This window comes from Podarcis tiliguerta (assembly GCF_965153285.1).
Source record: "Podarcis tiliguerta genome assembly, chromosome: 5".
Lineage (NCBI taxonomy): Eukaryota > Metazoa > Chordata > Lepidosauria > Squamata > Lacertidae > Podarcis > Podarcis tiliguerta.
The window spans coordinates 18747882-18755710 of record NC_139538.1 but is presented as its reverse complement, the minus strand read 5'-3'; the positions used below and the strand labels follow the sequence as shown (position 1 = coordinate 18755710).

Below are 7829 nucleotides of genomic sequence, written 5' to 3'. Positions count from 1 at the left end.
TTTTCACCGTGTCCAACCAGATGCATATGGGAAGCACGGTAGGAACATAATAGCATACCCTCCAACATTTCTCTGATGAAAATAGGGATATCCTTTTCCATTAAAAATATCAGTAATCATTCTATTATTTATAACCCGCCCATCTAACTGGGTTGCCCCAGCCACTCTGGACAGCTTCCAATGTATATAAAAACATAATAAAACATTAAAAACTACCCTATACAGAGCTGCCTTAAGACATCTTCTAAAGGTTGCATAGATACTTATCTCCTTGGCTCAGGGGTTGCATAACTCCATACCCTCCAACATTTCTCCAATGAAAATATGGATGTACTAAGGAAAAGTGGGACATTCTGGGATCAAATCAGAAACGGGATGGCTTCTTAAATCCAGGACTGTCCCTGGAAAATAGGGAAACCTGGAAGCTCTGTAATAGCTATGTCTCACTCATAATCCCCAACAGCTGGTATTCACATCACCTCTGACATTGGCAATAATATAGTCTGCATTACTAATAACCATTTATAGTCTTATCCTTCACTTGACGCCCTGCTTTTCTACCCTGGAGAAAAGAGAATCTCACCTCACTTTCACGGGGACTGAAAGTGAAGGGGAGATTTGGGCAGGAACACATCCAAGCTAAACAATTTCAAACAACAGTTTGAGTCCATAAGCTCTGTACCCCCCTTGAATGCTTCCTGCATTAATTGAATGTAGTGTATGCAATTACCTGAAAAGGATTTCTAAACACAAAAGAAAGCATCCAGAAAAGAACACAGACTAGCCTTTGGTGACAGCTGTCGTGAATGAAGTGACCAAACAAGAAGTTGTCACACTCTGAGGGGATGCATGTTCTTTATAAAGTAGAAAATAGTGCACTGTGCATTTTTGCAAAAGTGAACATTCTTGCATTTTAAGTTAAGGAAAGCCTAAAGAGGAGGTAAATAGAATGCAAGGGATCCTGGGAGAATGAATACTAATGAGGCAGCAAACACCACCTCATTATTATGGATTAGGATTCATTAGCATACATTTTCCTTTCTGACTCCTCAGCTTGTCTAGTGTTAGTGCACTGCAGTTGCTCAATTAAATGGGATGGTGTGGTGTGTTTTTGTAAAAAAAACACACACAAATGTTTGTTTTCTCTGTACAGAAGCAGCCTCAAACAGTCAACTAAAATTATTGAAAAATAGCTAGATGAGAGAGATCCACGTCGAGCCCTATTGGAGAGTAAATTACAATGATTTTAATGCAATAATAAGTTGCATGAATTCAAATTGTTAAATTAACTAAATGATTCAGTTGTCATAACAGATCCATAGATGCTGGAGACATGTGCCAGCAGCTTCTTGTTGCCCTGCTAAAATTAGCTAAAATTAACATTAAATTGCCCTACTAAACATCAAAGGACGCAAAGGCATTTCAGATCAGAGCAACCTGCTTATTGTTAACCAAACAGTAGTCACATCATTGTGGAACAATTCACATAATACTGCTGCTGCTCAACTTCCATTCGTACCTTGAAAAGCACTTGGAAGCCACAGCTGGCCATATTGCTAACCGGGACTTGTTGTCCTGAACATATGTGTTTGAAGATCTCCCATGGCTTCCAGTTTGTTTCTGGGTGCAATTCACAGTTCTAGCATTGACTTATAAAGCTCTAAACTAATGTGGGGAAACTTGAACCTGTAGATATTGTTTGATTCCAATTCCTATCAACTTTGGCCAACATGGCCCAGGTTCATGGATGGATAGTAGTTGGGAGTCAACAGCATCTGGAGGGACACCGGTTCTCCATACCTTTCCTGGGTATAGTTTGGGACCAGGATATCCAAAGGACTGCTTACTCAAGTATGGACCTCTCCATTTGTTGAGATGGTCAGCTGAGGCTCCGCTCCAGGAACTCATGCTACCCGTGGTCAGGTCTGGCCTCTCATCCTCATGCCCCAGCAACCCATGAGAGGGAAAATATAAGCCAGAAGATCCACCTTTAACCTACACTTTCAGGCAACTCAGCACCTACCCACTTTCCTTTGTTTTCAGTATAGGCCTAATCCAGGGGCTGAGTAGAAATTTCTTCCCCCAAACCACATTAACCTTGGAGTAGGGTTTCTCTCCCTCTCTGTCCTGTTCTGCTCTATTCAAATCAGGAAGATGCAGCACTAAAGCAGATAAAGACTCACCCATTCATCTAGAGTCAAATGGTTCAGGGTGGTGATGTCACAAATGTGGCCCCCCTTAATTCAGCATGATGTATTGGATGATGATGATGATGATGATGATATGGAAGGTGTGACTGCCCCACAGTAACCTGATATTCATTCAGTTTCTACGTGAACCAAGGCTTTTGATGTAGTAGCACCAGTTATTTGGAACACTATTCCTATGGAAACGAGAAAGGTGCCTACAGTCTTGTTATTTCATTGCTAGGTGAAAACATATTCATCTCACCAAGCATTTTTAGAGAATTAATGTGATTCAGTGTTGGTCATTTGTTCTGTGTTTGGTTTTTGTTTTTTAAAAAATATTACATAATTTTGTGATTTAATAGTTCTATGATGCTCTAATGTTTTTATTAAATTGATGTTTTTAATGAATTGGAGGTTTATAAATATCTCTGTGAATAAATAAACATGGTCTCTGCTTCAGAACTAGATGGAGTATCTCTAGATATCACAATCCCTTATATGAATTCTGCACTTTTTAATACCTGCAGGAAACTGATGGATGAGGTCAGCCAGAGGTTTGGGCTTACATGTCACCAGTGTGCAGATGATGAACAGCTCTGCCTCTCATTCCCCTTGCTTGATCCCAGATGGGCTGTGGAAGTGATAGACTGGTGTCTGGAGTCAGTTTAAGAGTGAATGGGGAATTAACTAACTTTAAGCCAAGAGAAATTTAATTCAGAGCTATTCTTCAAGTGATCTGAACACTAGTTTGGAGTGAGGTTGTACTCTCTTTGAAGGAACAAGGTAACTTGGGTGTGCTTCCTGTGAAAATTGCTGAGCCATTTCAGTGACAGCATCATTGTTTCAAAGTGCTGGTTGTGGTTTAGTTATAGAAAATTGTTTATTTGTTTTTCCTGTTTATTAATTTGCTTTAAGTTAGTTTTAGTATTGTATTTCTAAATTGTTGTGACTTGCCCAGGGACCTTACGGCGAAGGGCAGGTAATAAAACAAAACAACAAAAACAACATTATATGGTTTTGTGATTTATGTTGTATTCTCTTCCAGGTACTTCTAGAAGAGTAGAATATTATTATTATAGGTCAATGTCCAAAGTTAAGTCATATTCTGAACAGACCCAATGAAATTAATAGACCAAGTGAAGTCCATTGATTCTATAAGAACAGCTGTGTTGGATCATGCCAAATGACAATCTAGTCCAGCCTCCTGTTCTCACTGTGGCTAGTAGGTAGGCCCAAAGCAGGATGTGAGTCCAAAATCACTCTCTCAACTGGTATTCAGACAGGCCTCCAATAGTGAAGAGACAACATATGCTTCATGGCTAGGAGCCACTGGTAGCATTATCCTTCATGGGATCGTCTAATCCTCTTTTTTAAGCCACTCAAGATGGTGGCCATCATGAGAGCTTGTAAAAGCCACAGCGTAATTATGCACTGTGTGAATAATTACCTTCTGTTTAACTATGTGCTGCATCACTTCTACGGATCTACTCTAAGTATGACTTAGTCAGATACCAGCCCTTTTTAATCCCAAAGTTTGTGTCTCATTTGCTCATTCATCTCTTTGTCCACAGACCACCTGCTGTAGAGATGGACTAATTCTAAGGCCTAAGAGACGCCAGTGTTACTCATTATACTGCCTGGTGCCTCACAGTCCCTAAAATTCACATCAAGCCCCTTCCATTTTTCATAGTCCTAGCTGACTTCTTGTTTGCTGCGGATTGTGAAAGAAGTTTGGGAAGAGGCTCTTAAATATAGGAATCTGGACAGTCTGTTTGTTCCACAAGATAACCCCCTTGCTATAAAAAGAGCTTAGCTAGTCCCCTTTCCCATTTTCTAAATTCTTTAGATCACTTTCTAAGAATGATTAAGACGTGTGCTAAAAATGTGCAAAGCCCTAGCTAATTATGATGTACTGATTAATTTTGCTAGACAGCTATGGCAGTTCTAATGAATATTAATATTTTTTTTTTCTAGGACAGAAGCTGTTGGCAAGAGAAACAACTTTCCTGCATGGGTAACAAGTGTGGCAGAACAGCACGAGGTTGATCAACGGATCCTTGATTCCTCTTGCTGGAGCTTTCAAGTCCTGTTTGCAGCAGAGACCTGCGAACTGCAAAATATACACTGTGAATAGCTACAAATTATGAACCCGTGTTTTCTTATTAATTAAAATTACATTTTCTGTTCTTTCCATAATTTCTCTACAAGGATCACAATGACAAAAAAGGGCGGCTGGGGAGGCGCGGGGAGCAAACAGATTTGATTGTTATAATTCCCGTCCTACATTAGAATGGTTAAAATGTTACAAATCATATGCCACTTATTGGAAGTTGAGTAATGATGAGATTTGCAACTTAATGAGTTTCTGAGAACAACAGATTTATATGGTAATGTGCAACTCATTGCCCTCGCAAAACGCTTGAACATGGGAGCTTGTGTTTGCTAAAAGCTTACTTGACAGTCCAGGTAAATATAGCCAACATTGGGAAATGGAAATGACATGTAAAGCTGAAGTGAACATTAGCTGATTTTAAGATTTCCAGATTTACCAGTTTCACCATTCAGATTTTTGAATGAAAGAGGGGTGCTGAGGCAAAATTCATATTAAAATGTTAGGTATGCATTAACCCCCCCTCCTCAAAAATCCTTATTTGAACTCTTCACTGTGTATGCCAACTCTACATGCCTACTCAATGATCGCCATTAAATTCAATGCCAGAAAATTACGTATACGATTGTGGCCTTAGCCTTGTTGGTATCGGCTGATCATCAGACTTCAAAAAACGAAATCTCACAAACGGTCAGTTGCCAAAGTATAATTGCATGTCATTTATCAGATGCTGCAAGACAAAAACCTGTTATGGCTATGAGCCAATCCATTCCTTTGTCAGGCAGATTGCTGGTTAATAGCCCAGAATGGCCAGCTGATGGGAGTTCATGGCTAGAAGATACCCGAGAATGTGGATTCAGTCTACCCTCACAGCAGTGAAAAGGCTGTTGCACTTGCATATGTACCTCGGGTTAAGAACTTGCATAAGGATGAAAATAAAGGTAGTACCTCAGGTTAAGAACTTAATTCGTTCTGGAGGTACGTTCTGAACCTGAAACTGTTCTTAACCTGAGGCACCACTTTAGCTAATGGGGCCTCCCGCTGCCACCACGCTGCTGCTGCACGATTTTTGTTCTCATCCTAAAGCAAAGTTCTTAACCTGAGGTACTATTTCTGGGTTAGTGGAGTCTGTAACCTGAAACGTCTGTAACCTGAAGTGTCTGTAACCTGAGGTACCACTGTAATATGAAATGCGGTGCAACATCTGCTGTAGGGGAAGCTTGTTGTGCAACAGGAAGTTTTGGGACTATAATCTGTTGTGCAACCAGCAACAAGAACCATAATGGCTTCCTGTGCCTTCTCCTGTGCAAGCCATTCCACCAGTGCAACTAGTACACTGCTAAGTGACTTTAAATTAGTTCAACATTAAATCCCTACCTTTGTGTTTAAATTAGATAGCTATCAGTCCATGGGGAACTTGAGGAGGGGGTAGATGTGGTGTGTGTGTGTATGTGCCTCCATGAATGAATAATATAACCATTACTTGTCAGCCATCAAATACAATGCTGGATGCCAGTGCATGCCACTGATCAGAGCCTGTCAAATATGAGTTACTAGTGTCTTTCAAATGAGGTGTTCCTTGATAGCTTCTTGGTAGTTCCTCAGTGAGAAGAGCAGCTGGAAGACTGCTTGTCCACCCATATTGATCTTTTGTAATGCAGAGGACATAGTTTCTGAATAATTTTTGGCATCAAAATTCCACGCAGCACATAGTTAATCAGTGGGATTTGGTACCTTAAGATGTGGTGATGACCACCATCTTGGATGGTTTTAAAAGCTAGGCACCCTTTAAAAGCTAGACTGAGATTAATTCATCAGAAAACACTCCTCTGAGCCTACTGGACAGCAACATGCCTTAACTACAGGAGCATCACACCCGCAAATGACTGCTGGAGATGCCAACAGTCACGAACAGGCCTAGCTACCAGTATTCCAACTGTTCTGGAAGGAAGTACAGTGGAACCTCGAGTTGCAGACATAATCCATCCCGGAGGCACGTCCACAACTCAAAGAGTTCGCATCCAGAAGCACCGTGTCTGCACACACGCACAGCGTGATTTAGTGCTTCTGCGCATGGGCGAGCGGCGAAACCTGGAAGTAACCATTCCAATACTTCTGGGTTGCCGTGGGATGCAACTTGAAAAGAAGAAGAAGAAGAGAAGAGTTTGGATTTGATATCCTGCCTTATCACTACCCAAAGGGGTCTCAAAGATGCTACCATTCTCCTTTCCCTTCCTCCCCCACAACAAACACTCTGTGAGGTGAGTGGGGCTGAGTGACTTCAAAGAAGTGTGACTAGCCCAAGGTCACCCAGCAGCTGCATGTTGAGGAGCGGAGATGTGAACCTGGTTCACCAGATTGCGAGTCTACCGCTCTTAACTACTACACCACACTGGCTCTGAAGCGGACGCAACATGAGGTATGACTGTACAGGCTTCAATGAACCTGGTTCTGGACAAATCCCTGTTCTGGACAAATTCCCAACACAATAATCAGTACATAGGAGGTTACCAAAAGGACAGGAGATATGGTTTCACTTAGCTATACTGGCAGAAAAATGAATAATCCTTCAGCACTGGAAAGCCTGGACTACCCCAAGCACAGAAAACCCGAAAGCAGACCTCTTGCCACTAGCAGCCCATGAGAAAATTCTACTCTATAACCTACATCATAATTCAAGTCTCCAAGAGATTTGGAGTGCTCCTTTGCAACTCTTCACCAAGTAATTGCCGCAGATGCAGTGAGAGGCTCAGTGCAGCAATGGAAACTCCCCCAGTTTAATGAATTTCAATCTGGGATTCCAGCAGAACACCGACACTCATTTGTCCTAACTCTTATCTGAGCCTGCAAACCTGAACACTGTATAGCATGCTAAACAACTGGATATGAGAGGTGAACATGCTGTCAAAGGGAGAGGGGGAAGCTGGGAAAGGGGAGTGGAAAGAAAGGACTGTATTGTTCTGTTGCAATAATGTGAAAGCTCTAATAATCTATAGATGAATTATTGAAGGCCATGGCCCTCAGTGGCTATTAGCCATTATTGTTATACAATACCCCTCAGTTGCCGGGAACCACTAGCAGAGGAATGCTGTTGCCCACATGTTCTGTTTGTGGTCTTCCCATAAGCAACTGTCCATGCAATGTGACGTCCACTGGCTTATCTGGAAGAGCATTGGGGAGATGTTTTAGTTCTTGTAGAAATCTGACTTTTTGCATGACTGGAATGTAACTGCTGAACAAAGGTAAGATTCACATCATTGTTTTGCACCTTTGCATCCAGCCCTGCCCATTTCTGGAATAAGTGCCCACAAAGAAATGCGGCTTTCAGGCTGAAAACATTTCCCTGCTACAGATATAGTGGCTTGGATGATTATAAAAAGGGGATCAAATAATTCAAGGTGCAATTGCATGTATTACTTCCAGTATAGTCGTACCTTGGAAGTCAAACAGCCTAGTTCTTGAACGTTTTGGCTCCCGAACGATCAAAACCCAGAAGTGACTGTTCGGGTTTTCGAACGTTCTTTTGGAAG

The 7829-nt window shown here is 41.5% G+C and overlaps 1 long non-coding RNA gene across 1 annotated transcript; it reads left to right on the top strand.

The window, feature by feature from the left end:
* The first annotated feature begins 2297 nt into the window (after positions 1-2297).
* Positions 2298-4330, top strand: LOC310678132. Its single transcript, XR_014511642.1, has 3 exons — positions 2298-2400; positions 2717-2972; positions 4164-4330. It is a non-coding gene; the product is annotated as an uncharacterized lncRNA (long non-coding RNA).
* Positions 4331-7829: the final 3499 nt, after the last annotated feature.